The sequence below is a fragment of the Rhinopithecus roxellana genome, chromosome 16, assembly GCF_007565055.1.
Source record: "Rhinopithecus roxellana isolate Shanxi Qingling chromosome 16, ASM756505v1, whole genome shotgun sequence".
NCBI classification, from domain to species: Eukaryota; Metazoa; Chordata; class Mammalia; order Primates; family Cercopithecidae; genus Rhinopithecus; species Rhinopithecus roxellana.
The window spans coordinates 24,601,760-24,618,395 of NC_044564.1; the positions used below are offsets into that span (position 1 = coordinate 24,601,760).

Genomic DNA, 16,636 nt, shown 5'->3' on the forward strand with positions numbered 1-16,636 from the left:
GAGATCTTCCCTCAAGCCGAACGATTGGCTGAAGGTCGGAAATTGAGAACTACGCCGGCTGTTTCTTCAGACCTCTGATTGGTCTTCTAGAGGAAAAGTCAACGAACGTCAATCGATTCCTTGGATGCCCATTGGTGGGTGGTGCGGGACTGGCGACGCGCGGGCCACAGCGCGGGCGTTCGAACTGGCGCTTGGTGGCGTTGCCATGGAGATGCGGCCTGGCCGCCGCCGGTGACTCGCCGGTTGACAGGGTTCTTAAGTTGCGGGCCTTGGGGCTCACTCCCGACGGCATTGTCTTCTCTTCTTCTCAGACAGGGCAGACCAAGGAGTTTGGACCGAGGTGAGAAAGGGCGGGGAGAATAGAGGAGGGGTAGGTCTGGTCCGGAACCGTGGCGCCTGCCCGCGGACAGGGGTGCGCGTGACGTCCGCTGAGCGCGGGAGGAAACTGGCAGTTGTGAAGGAACCGGGAGTTGGCCCCTCTTGGTTCTTCCTAAAGTTCACCTACTCTCCTACCTTTCATCCCCATATCTCTGCCTTTTCTTCAGCAATTATCTTGAACGCCACTTCTCTCACTTTGGGAGACTAAACTCTTGAGTCCCAATGTCCTCTTGCTTTTGAACCGATAACCCTGACCGTGCGGCACCTCTCTTACGGCGCTTCTATTCGGCCTTGGGCTGTGTACTTCCGGGAAGCCCATTCTCTTCCCTTATCCCATAAAATTTTTTTTTTTTTTTTTTTTTTTTTTTTCTGAGACGGAGTCTCGCTCTGCCGCCCAGGCTGGAGTGCAGTGGCCGGATCTCAGCTCACTGCAAGCTCCGCCTCCCGGGTTCACGCCATTCTCCTGCCTCAGCCTCCCGAGTAGCTGGGACTACAGGCGCCCGCCACGGCGCCCGGCTAGTTTTTTGTATTTTTAGTAGAGACGGGGTTTCACCATGTTAGCCAGGATGGTCTTGATCTCCTAACCTCGTGATCCGCCCGTCTCGGCCTCCCAAAGTGCTGGGATTACAGGCTTGAGCCACCGCGCCCGGCCTATCCCATAAAATTTTGAAGCCTTTGAGATAAGGCAAGCATCGTTCACAATGTCTTGCATATAGTAGATTTTCAGGAAATATTTGTTGAGTTGAATTTAATTTACAAGAAATAGATTGGATTCCTCTTTATGCCCTGCCTCTTTGTCTCTCCGCTTCAGAGACAATTTTTTATTTCGAGGCTAGGGGAAGGCCACCCTAATCTTAAATGCAAAAGGACCTGAGAGTCCACAGTCCGCAGCTGGCCTTTCTGCTCTTTGTGAAAGGCTAAACTTTTTTGGATTGGTTGCTACAACTCTTCCTGCATTTGTGGCTTTTAGCCTTGGTCTCCCAATAATTTTATTAGACTCCTTTTAGTCTTTGCTTAAAATAAACCATTCTGTTGCTGTATGCCGAGAGAGTTTATCTCCGTTTAGCTTCTTAGTGACCGGCAGCTATTGTCACATTTTAAGTGTGCTTTGGAAAATGTTTTAAAGCATCTTCTTTGTATTTGTATTCTACAAGTAGAGAGGCTTTGTAGTCTCTCTACTGAAGTGCATATAACAGCTGCTCGGGTGAACTCTAATCTATTCATCAGGTGTCCATGATAGAATTGCGTTCCTAAGACTGTTTCGTTGTTAACTCATGGATTATATATTCACAGCCTGATTGTTGGTGTGATTCTTCCTTATGTCAAATTCATAGCTCACTGGTGGCCTTAATAAAAGGAGTGAAAAAGTTCAGTACAGCAGCTATGTTCTTGTTACCCTTTTATAAAAGTTTGAAACACTACCTTATTGCTAAACTGCAGATCTGTGACATATAGTGGAAACCCACTATATGTGGGTTGGCTTTGGCTCTGTCTCTGTCTCTAATTCACTGTGGGTGGCTTTGCAAGTCATTTAGTCCCTTTATTATTATGATTTTGGCTTTTTCTTTATTTTTTAGAGAAAAGATCTTGCTCTGTCACCCAGGCTGTAGCGCACTAGCATGATAATAGCTCACCGCAGCTTTGAACTCCTGAATTTAGCCCCTTTAGACCTCACTTTTTCCATCTGGAAAATCAAAGAATTGAATTAGATTAAAATTCCTGTGGCTCTACTGTCAGGTAGTTGATCTCAGGTAGACCACTCGCTCTCAGCCTTCCAAAGACCAAACAGACTTTTTTCTTAGCTGCTGCAAGTGGTAGTAACCATTTATTGTTTGTACCGTACAAAGCACTGTATCCAGGGCTTTATATGCATATTACATTTTTCTTAGTATAGCACATTAATGTACTGCTAAGATAGCATTTTATTTAAAACTTGTGGTTTTATATTGTTAATGAAAATCTTTAGCTATTCAGAGTGTGTCCTTGCAACCTAAGGTATGATCCTATCACTTTTTAGTTTAGGGGGAACCACAGTTTCTTTCTCTGGGCTGCTCTTTTGTCCTTTGTAAAATGAGGGGCCGAACTCTTCTAGACCCCTTCCAGATCTAGTATTCTATGATGACTGATCTGTTAATCCAGTTTCCCCACACTGGCTCAGCAAACCAGTTTATAATTTGCACAGTGTAGATCCTCAACACATTTTGTTAAATAAATAATAGAGTTCTACTTCTTAAACTTTGGGTGCATGGTCATTGTATACCTCCCAAGTTACTATCTCAAGGGTTTTGATGTTCATATTGTGTTGAATAAGAAGAGTTTTCTGTAGGTATAAACTAATAATAATAGTATAATATATTGTTGAGTGTTTATATACCAGACACTGAATTTAGCAGTTAATTTACATTATTCTGGCCGGGCGCGGTGGCTCAAGCCTGTAATCCCAGCACTTTGGGATTACAGATGGGCGAGGCCTTTGGGAGGCCGAGATGGGCGGATCACGAGGTCAGGAGATCGAGACCATCCTGGCTAACACAGTGAAACCCCGTCTCTACTAAAAAATACAAAAAACTAGCCGGGCGAGGTGGCAGGCGCCTGTAGTCCCAGCTACTCAGGAGGCTGAGGCAGGAGAATGGCGTGAACCCAGGAGGCGGAGCTTGCAGTGAGCTGAGATCCGGCCACTGCACTCCAGCCTGGGCGACAGAGCGAGACTCCGTCTCAAAAAAAAAAAAAAAAAAAAAAAAAAATTTACATTATTCTGATTAACCCTCATGAAAGGAAACATTTTTTCCAAGTCAGCATTTTTTTTGTCAGTTCAATGCAGTAGCTTCCTAAATGATCTCCCTCTTTCCACTTTTGCCCACCTGCTGTGATCCATTCCTCACAGAAATGGGAGAGTGAACTTTAAAGACATGTATCATAGCATATACTTTCCCCACTTAAAATCCTCTAATGACTTCCTACTTCACTTAAAAGTAAAATTCGGACACTTTTATATGGCCCAGTACACCTTACATAATCTGGCCTCTACCTTTCTTTCCCCTTATACTATTCTCCTTCTCACCTACTATGCCAGCCAACCTGTCCGTGTTTGATGGCTTGATTATGCCATGCTCATTTCCACCTTTTGGCTAATGTGCTCACGTGGAACCCTCTTCCTCCTGATTTTTACATAAGTGACGCCATGTTATTTCAAGTTTCACCTCAAATGTTCCCTTCTGAATGAAGCCTTCTCTGATCATCCAATGTAAAGTAAGCCCTGCACTTGGCTTTATTCTTCTGTAGTGATTATCATCATCTAAAACTACCGCTTATTGATTATTAATTATCTCCTCCCATTAAAATAATAGTGCCACGAGGGCAGTGACCTTATCTGTTTTTTGGGATTTTTTTTGGAGACAGGGTCTTACTCTGTTACCCCGTTGTCCACACTGAACTGCAGTGGCATGATCATGGCTCACTGCAGCCTCAGACTCCCAGGCCCAAGTAATCCTCCTACCTCAGCCGCCCAAGTAGCTGGGACCACAGGCACATACCACCATGCCCAGCTAATTTTGTTTATTTGTAGAGATGAGTCTCACTATGTTGCCCAGGCTCGTCTCAAACTCCTGGGCTCAAGCAATCCTGCCTCGGCCTCTAAAGTGTTGGGATGGCAGGCATGAGCCACTGCGCCTGGCTGAACTTGTCTGTTTTGTTCACTTATATTCCCGGTGCATCAAACAGGGCCCAGCTCATACAAGTCTCTCAAAAAATATTTCTTGAAGATTGGATAAAGGTTCCTCTTGGAACTGTGACCATATCTGTGTCTATATCAATTCATTTGAGTAATACAAACTTGCATCATTTTGGTGCCCAGGAGCAGTGACTCGGGGCACCACCATCTCTGTCACAATTTTCCTAAGTAATCAAATTACCCTGATAAATAGTTTCTACCACCCGTTACCACAAATGATATCAAATGCTTTTATAGAGTTTTAATATAGTGTAGGAATATTTATTCATTAAACAATTATTGAATATTATTTCCAATCACTGTTTTATTTTTTTTTATTTTTTTTTCTGAGATAGAGTCTCGCTCTGTTGCCCAGGCTGGAGTGCAGTGGTGCATTCTTGGCTCACTGCAACCTCTGCCTCCCAGGTTCCAGCAATTCTCATGTCTCAGCCTCCTGAGTAGCTGGGATTACAGAGTGTGTGCCAACATTCTCAGATAATTTTTGTATTTTTTGTGGAGATGGGGTTTCGCCACGTTGACCAGGCTGGTCTTGAACTTTTGGCCTCAAATGATCCACCCATCTCGGCCTCCCAAAGTTCTGGGATTACAGGCATGAGCCACTATGCTCGGCCCCAGGCAGTGTTTTAGAACCTGGGTATAAAAACACTAATAAGACACATTGCTTTTTTTTTTTTTTTTTTTTGAGAGGAAGTCTCACCCTATCGCCCAGGCTGGAGTGCAGTGGTGTCATCATGGTTTACTGTACCCTCAACCTTCTGGGCTCAAGTGATCCTCCCACTCAGCCTCCCAAGTAGCTGGGACCACAGGTGTGTGCCACCATGCCCCATGCCCCATTAATTTTTATTTATTTACTTATTTATGGAGATGAGGTCTTCATATGTTGCCCAGGCTGGTCTTAAACTCCTGGGCTCAAGTGATCTTTCTGCCTCAGTCTCCCAAAGTGCTGGGATTACAGGTGTGAGCCACTCTGCCTGGGCAAGCACATTCCTTGACCACAAAGAGATTATACTTTATTAGGGGAAATAGACATAGTCAAATAATTATCATGTAATAATTATTAACATAATTAACTGTAATAATAGATGCTAAAGGTATGATGCAGACATGGAAGGGACATCTGATCATATTGGGGAAGACCAGAAAAGACCTCATTTGTTGCTATAATCAGTAAGAGGTAGACAGGTAAAGGGAAGTTTGATGATAATGGAGGAGGCCGCTTAAGAGCACAACGTGAATGAATGCACAGAGAAATAAAATGGTCTAAGAAGCTGACTAAACTGGAGAGTGAGGAAGGGGCTAGATTATAGAAGGATTTGTGGGACATGCTTAGGAGTTTGGACTTTGTACTGTGTGTAGGTGATTAGATGCCATGAAGGGTTTTAAATAAGGGAGCAGCATTGCTATAACTGCTTTCAAAAGAGTGATCTGTCTCTACAGTCTGGAAGATGGTTTGATGGGGGCCATAACTGGAGGCCAGGAGAACAGGTATGAGATATGTAATGAATAGGTGGAAGATACGGGGCTGAATAGCCAGAGCAGTGGTGGTAGGAATGACGATAGGAGAGTAGAAATTTGGCAATTATTTGGGAGATTAAATTGTCTGGATCTGTTGATTAGGTTTGGGATTAAGGGAGAAGAAGGCCTCTAGGATGCTTTCTCATTTAGTTCTAAGTGACTGCATGAATGGTATTTTCACCCCGCTTCCAAAGAAGAGAAGTGGAGGGGCAGATTTTGTCAGGAGGTATAATGAATTCTGTTATTGACAAGTTCAGATGCTCAACTGTGGAGACATTTTTATAGTGATTCCTGCTGTTTTTGCTGCAAGACATAGCCATGAGATTGTTTTACTATGAGGCGAACTAAAGTTACACTGGGATTCTGGAAGTAACCCACTTAATAATATTGCATAACATCCAGACCAAAGAGACTAACTGAGATTTCACCAGCAATGAGGGGTGGTACTGTGTCTATTACAGTCTTTTAAGTTAGCCACTTGCTTATGTGAGATTTGATTAGATAAAACTAGTGGTATAGAATTATGTAGCCAATATATGGCTATGTGATCACTTTCTAAAACAAATTTATATCATGGTTTTGAATAAATTAAATTATCTGTGCCTCAGTTTCTTTATTTGTAAAAAGGGAGATGATACTAATTGCCATCTATCACAAAAAGTCTTGGAAGATTATTCAGGTAGCACAATTAATTACATGTTAATAATTTTGATTACAATGAATGAAATTACTGTTTTAGTCATTCTTTGCTTTCCGGATGTCACTCCTTTGGAAATAATTCCTGGTCCCATGGTGGCAACAGTTCCCAAAGGGACTGAAAGAATCTCTATCATCTTCGTAATTTATGAAAACTGATTGTAACAGTTATTTTTCTGATTGAACATGTGAAATATATTTTGTTTAAAGTGTTTTATGACTGCAATGTGACAAAAATCTGCAAACGACAACTTCCTGCAGTTTGGTCAGACCAAGATTTTAAAAATAAAGCACTGAATTTAAACCCAACATTGGTTACCACCTGTTACTGAGAAGTCTTTCAAAATTAAACCTCTATATTTATTTGCACTGGTTTAAGATAACTGGGTTCTAAAATTTTGTTATGTTTATTTTTAGGTGATTGCTCATGCTCTTCACCAAATGTAAAAACGTAGTAGACTCATTGTAGGGCTCTTGAGGGGAACTGTAGTAATTGCAAAGCATTAGCTACTTAACCATAAACAAACTTGAAACTATTTTTTTTTTTCAGTTCAAAACAATTTCTTGAAAACTACTTTTTAAAAATGGATATAATTTACATGATTTATATCCCCAAATTCACATCTTGCCTTAAGAATTCTATTAAGTATCATATATTCTAATTCCTTTGCAGCAGCTGTTTTAAGCAGTTGTCTAGTATCATCTGTCTTCTGTTGAGATCAGTAGTCTATAGATAGAAGAATCCCTAGAGTTTGAAATAATAAGTTCTCTTATGGGGGAAAAGTGTATACTATATTTTTCACCCTTTAATCTCTCACTGATAATACTGAATTTCTTGTGTTCTTAGTGACCTTATGCCTAATATGGGGTAAAGAAATGTTTTAATAATAAAATTGATTGAAAATGCTGATTTTCTTTTGTATCAGTTTTTTGGAGACGGAGTCTAATTCTGTTGCCAGGCTGGAGTGCAGTGGTGCAATCTCGGCTCAGTGCAACCTCCGCTTCCCAGGCTCAAGCAGTGCCCCCCAATGTCAGCCTCCCAAGTAACTGCGACTAAGGCATACATCACTATACCCAGCTAATTTTTGTATTTTTTGTAGAGACAGAGTTTCACCATGTTGCCCAGGCTGGTCTCAAACTCTTGGGCTTAAGGGATCCAACCGCCTTGGCCTCCCAAAGTGCTGGGATTGTAGGCATGAGCCACAGTGCCTGGCCTTGTATCAGTTTTGAATAGTCCAGCGGTCCCAGTGACTTTGTTAGTAACTTTTTAAAATTGATTATTATTAGGCTGGGTGCCGTGGCTCATGCCTGTCCTAGCACTTTAGGAGGTCAAGGCAGGAGGATCACTTGAGTTCAGGAGTTTGAGACCAGCCTGGGCAACATAGTGAGACCTCATCTCTTTAAAAAAAAAAAAAGTGATCATTATTAGTGTTTGTCCAGGGCTAGATGGGTTGGGGGGAAATGGGGAGTGACTGCCAGTGGGTACTGGGTTTCTTAATGTAAATGTAAAGTTGGTTGGTATAAAGGGACTAGGAGCAGGTAGAACCATGGAGTGTATTAGAAGAGTATATGCCCTTGTAAAAGGGACAGCCACTACTCTGTTTTGGTCTACTACTTCCTTATCTAATTGCAGGCCCGATGTAACTACATCTTTTAATTTTCAGGAAAAGCAGGAACTGGATATTTTTAATTGCTCCTAATTTTTTAAACAGTACAACAAATTTAAAAAAATTATTTTAAAAACTTTGTAAGCCAGACTGCAAAATATGAAGATAATCCTTCATGGACCAAATATTGTAGGCTAGATCAGCTACAGATTAGATTATCTCTGTTGACCTGGCTAGCTGTAGGACTCCTTTTAAAAAAATCTTACAAAAATAAAATGTAGGACAGGCACAGTGGCTCATGCCTGTAATCCCAACACTTTGGGGGCTGAGGCAAGAGGATTGCTTGAGCCCAGGAGTTCCAGACCAGCCTGGGCAACATAGGGAGACCTCATCTCTACAAAAAAATTTAAAAAATTAGTCAGGTTTGGTGGTGTGCACCTGTAGTCCCAGCTACTTGGGAGACTGAAGCAGGAGGATTGGTTGAGCCCAGGAGTTCATGACTACAGTGAGCCGTGATTGCACCACTACACTCCAGCCTGGGTGACAGAGTGAGACCCTTTCTCAAAAAAAAAAAGTATGTATGCATGTATAGCTTTTTTTTTTTTTTTTTTAATGCTATAGGTAGATCACCGTGCCTGTTTTGTTTCAGATGCTTAGTGGGTACATTACAGAAACTGTCTCCTGCAAATGTATAATCAGTACACCTGTGGAGAGTACTTTAATATATCTAATTTTACTGTCAATGCCTATATAAATTATTTCAACTTTAAACTTGAAGAAGCAGAGACCCATAGATGTTAAATAATCTGACCATGTATCACACCTAGTTCTTAGCAGAGCCTGACTGAGTCCTCGGTTTTTTTTTGCCTCCTAATCTAGTAATCTGCTATAATGTTTACTACTGCACAAGTGCTTTGGTAGTCTACTAACAGATATTTGAAATAAAAATCTTATTTAACATCTTAAAATAGAAAAAATAAACCATGTAGGTATTTTGCTCCCTGTTCAATTCCGTCTCCCTCCCTACAGAATAAGAATGTGTTTGGTGGCAGTGGTAGTTTAAGGGCCTATGTTTATTGGATGTCTATGATATGTTATACCAATGCTTTAGTGTTAGTTACCTTTAAATCTAGTGACATGTCAATAATTATAGCTAATCTATTTCTAAGAAGGATGGAGGGAGGTCTTACATTACAATATGTAGCTACAAAGAAAACAGTGCATAAAAATAAAAGCACACATTTGAACAATGCAGATATAACTTAGTACATGGAGAAGGGTCATTATCATGGTAAGCCTGTCTAAAGAGATCTAGAGCAAAAATCCTGGGGTACAGGTAAAATAAAGCTCATTTCAGCAACATTTTGGCAACTTGAGTTCAAACATACTTAAATTTGTAGAAAGAGAAAAATTACTTTAGGTCCTCCCATCTCCCCTCCTTCCCAAGGGAGATCTGTAGCTATTTGTAGGTTATAGCCTTTTCCTTTTTTTCCTTTTTTCCTTTTTTTTTTTTTTTTTTTTTTTGAGAAGGAGTTTGATTTTTGTCACCCAGGCTGGAGTGCAATGGCGCAATCTTGGCTTACTGCAACCTCCGCCTCCTGGATTCAAGAGATTATCCTGCCTTAGCCTCCTGAGTAACTGGGATTACAGGCGCCCGCCACCATGCCCAGCTAATTTTTGTATTTTAGTAGAGATGGGGTGTCACCATGTTGGCCAGGCTGGTCTCAAACTCCTGACCTCAGGTGATCCGCTTGCCTCTGCCTCCCAAAGTGCTGGGATTACAGACACGAGCCACTGTGCCCGGCTGGTTATAGCCTATTTATTTTCTTGTTGTTGTTGTTGGAAACATTTTATTGAAAAAAAAATTGTACAAATAAGTTACTGGTTTGATAGCAACAAAGGCTCATGTTCCCCCTTTCCTCCCCATCTTTGAAAAACTAAAAAAGAAACAAAAACAAAAAGTTCATCCCCACAACACTATTCTTGACCAGAGTCTGCCCAGAAGCCCATCCTGTGATCTCTTTCTCGATCTGCCTCACTGGGGCCAGGTGATTCTGGGGATGCCTGGTCCCAGGGGCTGCAGCACCTAGTTTTGTAGTTGGGAGACTGCGACAGAGCTGGGGAGGCGGCTGAGGTGTTTTAGTGTCACGAGAAGAGGACTGGCTGATACCCCTAGCTCAATTTGGTCTCACAGTTGAGAAGGTACTTGGCTATAAATATGAACGCTGAGTGAGGCAGGCTTGATCTGTGACTTTGAGGGCAGGCAGGATGACTATGGCCCAGGTCCCACAGGATGTGGAGTTTCTGGGCTCAGCATCATGGTATCTGGGCCCCATGTCCAAGTGGAATAAATTCTAGCTGGGAAGGTCCATTCAAGCACACGGGAACCCTGGTTTGTTTTTCCACCCCCACCCCATAGAGTATCCAAGGCTGGTACCTCACCTCCCCCGCAACCCCAGTAGCACCCATGTGTCTCCAGAAGCCTTTAGCTGCCTCCTGCTATCGTGTGTGCACCCTGAGGCCCTACAACTCATCTCGTATCTTGTCAACCTTAGGCTGGACTGGGCGATCAGTGAACAACAGGGAGCCACCCTGGGTGTCCCACACCAGGAAGACGAAGGGGTGGTCAGAGTAGAACAGCTTGGGGCTGCGCAGCTCCTTGTGCCCATAGATGTCCTGGTCAAAAGGGTTGCCGTTTGTGTCCAACTCAAAGGTGGTGGTGTGGAACACACTGGCCAGGTACAGATCCTTCTTGCGTGGCATGTGTGACAAGTTTGCCTTGTTCTTGTCAATGGCCTCAGTCAGGCCAAGCCCAGACAGGTGTTTCTGCAGGTCATGGGAACCTCCACCACACCCTTGGGCAGGGAGATGGCGACAGCCTTCTGCATCTTCCCCATCCAGATCTTCAGCTGCTCTTTGGTTAGCAGCTTTTCAAGGCCTGGAGGGGCTCCACGTGGTGGGGCATGAAGATGATGAGGCTGGAGAGCTTGTGGGCTGGGGCATCTCCACGATTTGCAGCTTTTCCTTCTTGTCGTCATAGTAGTTGTAGAGGCCTTTCTGGTGCATCATCATGACAACCACGGTATAGGACCGAGTCATCATGAAGCCATGGTTGTCCACCATCTTGTGGTGGAATTTCTCATCCCAGTGTGGCTTGAAGAACATGGCGTTGACAAGTAGGGCGCCGTCCGTGCAGTCCACGTCCTTGGTGACCTCAGGCAGCTTGCCGTCGGTGGTCTGCGTGGCCCACTCGTTGATGGACTGCAGCGCGCTGCGCTTGTCGCGGAAGTTGATCTTGGAGTGCTCGCAGCTGTAGGGCTGCTTGCTGCTGCGCACGAAGTCATCAGCGAAGCTCACTGAGCTGGGTCCCTACAGGCGGCTGCCCAACTTCCAAGTCACGTTTCGCGCGGTGGAGTTGCTGAGTGAGCGCAGCGGCTCGCCCTCGCCAGCGTGCATCTCCTCGTCGCGCAGCTGCTTGGTGCTCAGCACTGCCTTGGCCTGCGACGCCGTGGTCGCCTTGCCGCCCAGCGACACAAGCCCCAGCGACGAGGCCGCCACAACGGGTGACACTAAGATGTTCTCCACCGCCTGGTCCTTGGCCATGGCCTGGTACAGGCTGAAGGCCGGGCCAGCGCTGCGTTCGGCAGCGTGGCTGCCTTAGGGTTCAGCTTCTCCACCGTGCCAGGAGCTGCTGTGGCTGCAGGTTTCTTCACCTCGGTCGCCAAGGCCACCGCCAGGAGGCAGAAGGCGCTGAGGAGCGGGAGGTAGCGCATGGCTGGGAGGTGATTTGCATGCACCAAGGTGGACCTGTGAGGGCTGGGTCGGGCTGGGTTGGTCTGGGCTGGCGCTGAGACCAGAGTCTCGCTCATGAGCCACGACACGATTCTACTCTTCTATAGCCTATTTCTATGTAAGTTTTACAACTTATAGCTGAGGGTTACTTATATGTTCATTGTTCATGTCTTTTTTTTTAGGGGCGGGGTCTCACTATGTTGCCCAGGCTGCATTATTCATGTATTTATCTTGTTAAACCACCGGCTTTAGACTTGTTTGTTCTTCTCCCTAATTTTCTAATCAGGCTTCTACATGTTGAGGAAAGGATTCTTAAAGCAATCCTTTGCTCCCATGCTCCCCTAACTACTGAAAAATAAATCCAATAATACAATTTGAATTTAAAAATTAAGATTTTAAGGGTATGGTAGTATCCCCCTTATTCGAGGAGGATGTTCCAAGACCCCCGGTGGATGCCTGAAACCATGGATAGTACCAACCCCTATTATAGGTTATGCTTTTTCCTAAGTCTAGAACTCTTTCATTCTTTCACTTAAAGGAAGCACTGTGGCTTCTCTTTGGCATGTCTGAATTGCCAACATTACTACTCTTTTGCGTTGGGGCCATTATTTCAGTAAAATAAGGGTTACGTGAACACAAGCATTGCAATACCCCACAGTTGATCTGGTAACCAGAATGGCTACTAAGTGACTAATGAGTGGGCAGTTTATGCAGTGTGGATAGGCTGGACAGTGGGATGATTCACATTCCAGGAAGCGGGAGCTGGTATTGTGAGAGATTTTAATTGTGCTACTTAGAATGGTGCACAATTTAAATCTTACAAATGTTCCTTTCTGGAATTTTTCACTTAGTATTTTTGGACTGGTTGCTGAACTGGAGGACAGGTACTACTATAACTTACATTGAAATTGTCAATCTAAAAACAACAACCAGTAAATAGCACTTTTTTTTTTTTTTCCCTCTGTTGCCCAGGCTGGAGTGCAGTGGTGTCAGCTCACTGCAACCTCTGCCTCCTGGTGTCAAGTGATTCTCCTACCTCAGGCTCCAGAGTAGCTGGAATTACAGGCACGTGCTGCCATGCCTGGCCAATTTTTATTTTTCTTTTGAGACAGTTTCGCTCTTGTTGCCCAAGCTGGAGTGCAGTGGCGCAATCTCGGCTCACCGCAACCTCCGCCTCCTGGGTTCAAGTGATTCTCCTGCCTCAGCCTCCCAAGTAGCTGGGATTACGGGTGCCCGCCAACCACGCCCAGCTAATTGTTTTGTATTTTTAGTAGAGACGATGTTTCACTATGTTGGCCAGGCTGGTCTTGAACTCCTGACTTCAGGCAATCCACCTTTCTCAGCCTCCCAGAGTACTGGGATTACAGGTATTAGCCACCGTGCTCAGCCGCCTGACTAATTTTTGTATTTTTAATAGGACGGGGGTTTCACCATGCTGGCCAGGCTGGTCTTGAACTCCTGACCTCGTGATCCACTCGCCTCTGCCTCCCAAAGTGCTGGGATTACAGGTGTGAGCCACTGCGCCCAGCCAGAAAGCACTATTTTTACTTTAGGAGTTTGCTTCGAGTTTTTAAAAATGGAATTCTGACTTAATGAATAACATTTTTTACATAAAGCATCTAACATAGTGCTTGGCATAAAATATAACTCAATACATTTTAGTTTAATCAGATCATCAAAGTAGTATGAATGTGGACTATCTGCTGGCATAATGGAATTAGCCTTTTACATAAAGTGCTTTTTTAAACCATATGAAGTGTTCAGAGTGAAGTTGGTAACAATATTGTGGATATTCGGTTTCTTAAAGTTGTAAGGACCCTGAGGATGTTGCCATTAATTTAGGTGATGGTACTTGTAAAGAATTAGGAAACTCAGAGAAAATGGCTCTATGGCCACATAAGCAGGCGTCATGGAATCTTTTTTTTTTTTTTTTTTTTTGTCATGGAATCTTTTAATCACTTGGTTGCCTTGGGCAAAATAGTAGAGATAATGGACTTTTCTTTTTTCTTTCTTTTTTTTTTTTTTAAATAGAGTCTTGCTCTGTTGCTAGACTGGAGTGCAGTGGCGCAATCTCGGCTTCCTGCACCCTTCACCTCCCAGGTTCAAGTGCCTCAGCCTTCCAAGTAGCTGGAATTACAGGCACGTGCCGCCACAGCCAGCTAATTTTTGTATTTTTAGTAGAGACGGGGTTTCACCATGTTGGCCAGGATGGTCTCCATCTCCTGACCTCGTGATCCACCCGCCTTGGCCTCCCAAAGTGCTGGGATTACAGGCATGAGCCACCACGCCCAGCCGATAATGGAACATTTCTAAATTTTTTTTTTTTTTTTTTTTAGAGTCTCACTCTGTCACCCAGGTTGGAGTGCAATGGCACAATCTCAGCTCACTGCACCCTCTGCCTCCTGGGTTCAAGTGATTCTCCTGCTTCAGCCTCCTGAGTAGCTGGGATTACAGGTGTGCGCCACCATGCCTGAGTAATTTTTGCATTTTTAGTAGAGAGGGGGTTTCGCCATGTTGACCAGGCTGTTCTCAAACTCCTGACCTCAAGTGATCCGCCAGCCTTGGCTTCCCAAAGTGCTGGGATTACAGGCATGAGCCACTGTGCCCGGCCCATTTGTAAATGTTTTAAATGAACAGAATCTAAGCAGATACTGTTCACTTAAAATATTTGTTGTGGCCGGGCGCGGTGGCTCAAGCCTGTAATCCCAGCACTTTGGGAGGCCGAGATGGGCGGATCACGAGGTCAGGAGATCGAGACCATCCTGGCGAACACGGTGAAACCCTGTCTCTACTAAAAAATACAAAAAACTAGCCGGGCGTGGTGGTGGGCGCCTATAGTCCCAGCTACTCGGGAGGCTGAGGCAGGAGAATGGCATAAACCCGGGAGGCGGAGCTTGCAGTGAGCTGAGATCCGGCCACTGCACTCCAGCCTGGGCGACAGAGTGAGACTCCGTCTCAAAAAAAAAAAAAATATTTGTTGCACACCTACCTGGCATAGTTACTTGACTGAGTGGGATCATATTGCTTTTGTCTTTAATAATTCACACAGTAGTACAAGGCGGAACCATCTTATATTATCTCTGGAACAAAATTGGCAATAAATTTTTTTAAAAATGAGTATGTATATCATAAATGCCCTATCAGTTTTATCACCAAAACTCTGCAGGAGTTTAGAGAGAAGTCACATTTCCCTGGGGTAATTAATCTAGTCAACAAATATTTATGATAGTATGGATTGTTTTTTATGCCTGTAACAAATAGCATATGAGAATGTTTATGTTAAATTAAAACATAGATTGCAATATAGTTACGAGTACAGTGTTATATACAATTTTTTAAAAGGCTAGAAAGCCACGAAAATCTTTTTTTTTTTTTGAGACGGAGTCTCGCTCTGTCACCCAGGCTGGAGTGCAGTGGCGCGATCTCGACTCACTGCAAGCTCCACCTCCCGGGTTCACGCCATTCTCGTGCCTCAGCCTCCGAGTAGCTGGGACTACAGGCGCTGGCCACCTTGCCCGGCTATTTTTTTGTATTTTTTAGTAGAGACAGGGTTTCACCGTGTTAGCCAGGATGGTCTCGATCTCCTGACCTCGTGATCCGCCTGCCTCGGCCTCCCAAAGTGCTGGGATTACAGGCTTGAGCCACCGCGCCCGGCCACAGCCACCAAAATCTTAAGAAACAATTGTATCAGGTCAATTTGGGGAGACTGAGAGGGAGGAAGGGAGGTGGAATTAGAAATATATTTTTTAAATGAATAATACAGTCACACAGTTTCAAAATTTTAAAAATAAACTGTTTTAGGTCTTGCCCTGGGTGATAGAGACACCAGTGAAATAGAAATAACAATAGGAAAGGTAGTAATAACTACCAGCATTTACAAGCATACAGTAGTTTCCTTCCCATAATCACGCTCTACTACCTACTTCCCCTCACCCCTTCAAGACCACTATTATTGTGCATCCTGTCAGTGATATTTTTTGTCTAATAAGCAAATATATGGATTTATTATATATCATTTATCTCTCTCTTTTACAAACTGTTCTGTACCTTGCTTTAGTAACAATATATTGGATAACTTTCTTTTTTAAATAATATTTTACAGTTTACTTACTCTTTGTAATTGTATCGTAGCATTATTTCATTAAATGGACTATCATTATTTAACCAGTCTCTATTCCATGACTTTCCTATTACAAGCAGTGCTGTAATGAATAGCATTACACTTATGTCATTTTGTACTTGTATGTATTATCTGAAGGATAAGGATAAGTTCCTAGAGGTGGAATTGCTGGATCAGTGCATTTGCATTTGTAATTTCGATAGGTATAAATCAGCGGCATACAATCATAATTACCTAGGGAACTTTTCCGAAGTTCTTATGTCTGCCCTTCCTAAAACCTGGGAGTTATTTCTGGTTGTTTTGTAGTTTTCTATAGATCTGGGATGGGGCTCAGGTATCTATATATTTTAAAGTGTCTAAACTGGGCGGGGCATGGTGGCTTATTCCTGTAACCCCAGCACTTTGGGAGTCCGAGGTGGGTGGATCACTCGAGGTCAGGAGTTCGAGACCAGCCTGGCCAACATGGTGAAACCTCCTCTCTACTAAAAATACAAAAAAAATAGCCAAGCGTGGTGGTGCGTGCCTGTAAATCCCAGCTACTCAGGAGGCTGAGGCAGGAGAATTGCTTGAACCTGGAGGCGAAAGTTGCAGTGACCCAAGATACCACCACTGCACTACAGCCTGGGCAACGGAGCGAGACTCCATCTCAAAAAAACAAAACAAAACAAAAACCAAATCTACCACAAATAGAAAAGGCCAGGATTAGTTTAGGATGTGTTACTCAGCCCATTTAGCCTTTTAGCCTAAGTAGTATTTCCCCCAAAGCTAATTATTCAAGGTTCTTTGATTATCTTTATT

At 43.7% G+C, this 16,636-nt stretch overlaps 1 protein-coding gene and 1 pseudogene across 1 annotated transcript in view; one reads left to right on the plus strand and one right to left on the minus strand.

Moving 5' to 3' along the window:
* Window positions 1–183: 183 nt before the first annotated feature.
* Window positions 184–16,636, plus strand: part of KIF24 (kinesin family member 24) — a 75,994-nt gene continuing 59,541 nt past the window's right edge. The window contains exon 1 of the mRNA XM_010385766.2: window positions 184–340. The gene's annotated coding sequence lies outside the window, so the exon portion shown is untranslated. The remainder of the gene's footprint in view (window positions 341–16,636) is intronic.
* On the minus strand, window positions 10,450–11,699 carry LOC104679995 (annotated as a pseudogene).